Source organism: Lethenteron reissneri, chromosome 35 (assembly GCF_015708825.2).
Source record: "Lethenteron reissneri isolate LAM-NWPU_2019-01 chromosome 35, ASM1570882v1, whole genome shotgun sequence".
Classification (NCBI taxonomy): Eukaryota; Metazoa; Chordata; class Hyperoartia; order Petromyzontiformes; family Petromyzontidae; genus Lethenteron; species Lethenteron reissneri.
The window spans coordinates 9,702,242-9,704,251 of record NC_083813.1 but is presented as its reverse complement, the minus strand read 5'-3'; positions in this window follow the sequence as shown (position 1 = coordinate 9,704,251).

Below are 2,010 nucleotides of genomic sequence, written 5' to 3'. Positions count from 1 at the left end.
TCCGCTTGATCTGCACGCTCTCAATTTATAAATAAGCCCTACTTTCTGGAAAGTAACGTTTCGTGAGGGCTCTATCGGGGGCTCCAAACGCAAAAGACAACGGAACTAAATGTCGATTTAAAGCTTTCGTGACTGCAGGGATTCATCTTCTTGGTTCTTTCGGTAAAGTCACGTAGAATGGAAATAATAAAAATAAAACATAATAAAATAATTCTCACGACGTTTCGGCCACAACGCAAGCAGCCGTCCTCAGGTGGAGAACAGGTCTGTCGAGAAGACAGTCTGAAACAGGTTCTCCACCTGAGGACGGCTGCTTGCGTTGTGGCCGAAACGTCGTGAGAATGATTTTATTGGTTTATTTTTTATTATTTTATTATTTCCATTCTACGTGACTTTACCGAAAGAACCAAGAAGACAACAGAACTCTTAAGTTGACCGTTAGCAGCTCCTGCGACGCGCACCCCCTTGCTCAACAAGCGCGGTTTTAAAAAGCAATTATTGGCATGCCGCGTGTTGCTTGCGAGAGCAAAAATGTTGCTTCTTTTTCCAACCGCGCCAGCAGCTGTCGGGCGCAATAGCGAACTCGGGCAAGTGACACCCGAAGCGCGTGTAGTTTTTACACCTACGTAATAAGGTATATATATATTTGCTTTTTGGCTTGTTCATAACATTAATTGGGTATCGTGAATTGGTTTCTATTTACGACGAGCAATTAAATTGGCTGTGAGATGCAAATCTCCTTCCTTGCAGTGCTTGGGATGCGTGTTTGCGCGTACGCGACGTTTAAACAGAGAATGGTGGTGATCGTACAGCAATGTATTTAATTAGTTTGGTCCAGATTATTGTGAACCGCTGATTTTGTTTCATTTTATTTCCACCACCGTGAATTTCGGCAATTTCTAAATTTGCAATTGCTTTTACATTTTTCATTAATTACACGTGAATCGCAAAACGACGGCATTGGTATTTCCATTTATTACTTTGCTTATAACGAAATTTCAAAAGAATTAAGTTGGTGAATGAAAAAAATGAAAGCGTCAATGCGTCTGAATGCAGTTTATCGGCACTTTCAAAATTCTGAATGAGGCGTAACAGCTGAAACATATTTGCTTCATAATTCTCATCGTACCCGGCGTAGATTCTACTTTTTTTAGTAACTATGAAAGAATGCATTGTACTTTTCTATTTATTTTTAAGGATTGATTTTTACGTGGTTGCTCATGGGTTACACTGTTAACTTTGGAATGAGGGCATTTACTTAAAAATAAAATGTGGAAAACAGCGATTGTGTTTTACTCGTGTTTACCGTGTTGCCATGTGGTATTGAGGATGTGTTTGATGCGGGATAAGGGGCACGTGGTTTGTGTGCTTTGCCTGGAGTTTGTGGCAAGAAACCTTGGTCGTGTGTGATGATCTGCCTGGGTTGTAAGGCCCACGGCTGTGCATAAACCATTTGACAACCAATTCTTTTCAAACGTAACTGTCATTCTCCATGGCGTCTATTTTTCTCAAAAATATAATTTTAATTTCTTAAGTTATTACTATTGTTTTCATTGGATTAAAAAAACCAACCAAACCCGTGAGTCATGTTATGCTCCGGTAAAAAGAAAACTACAGGATGTTTATTTTGAAAATCAGTCAATTTTCAAATCCACGGAGCAGCATGTGCAATTATATACTCAACTAATGTACAGCTTTCGATTTAAAGCTTTCGTGACTGCAGGGATTCATCTTCTTGGTTTTTTCGACAGACCTGTTCTCCACCTGAGGGACGGCTGCTTGCGTTGTGGCCGAAACGTCGTGAGAATTATTTTATTATGTTTTATTTTTATGTTATTATTTTCCTTCTACGTGACTTTACCGAAAGAACTAAGAAGATAATGTACAGCTCTTTCTCAATCCACTGCTAGATGAAGCCCTCTACATGCCACATAATGAGTGGGGGGGGGGGGGGGTGCCCATACTTCAGTCAGTGCGGGTTGGTGAATAGTGGAGGAGACCTAGAACCTC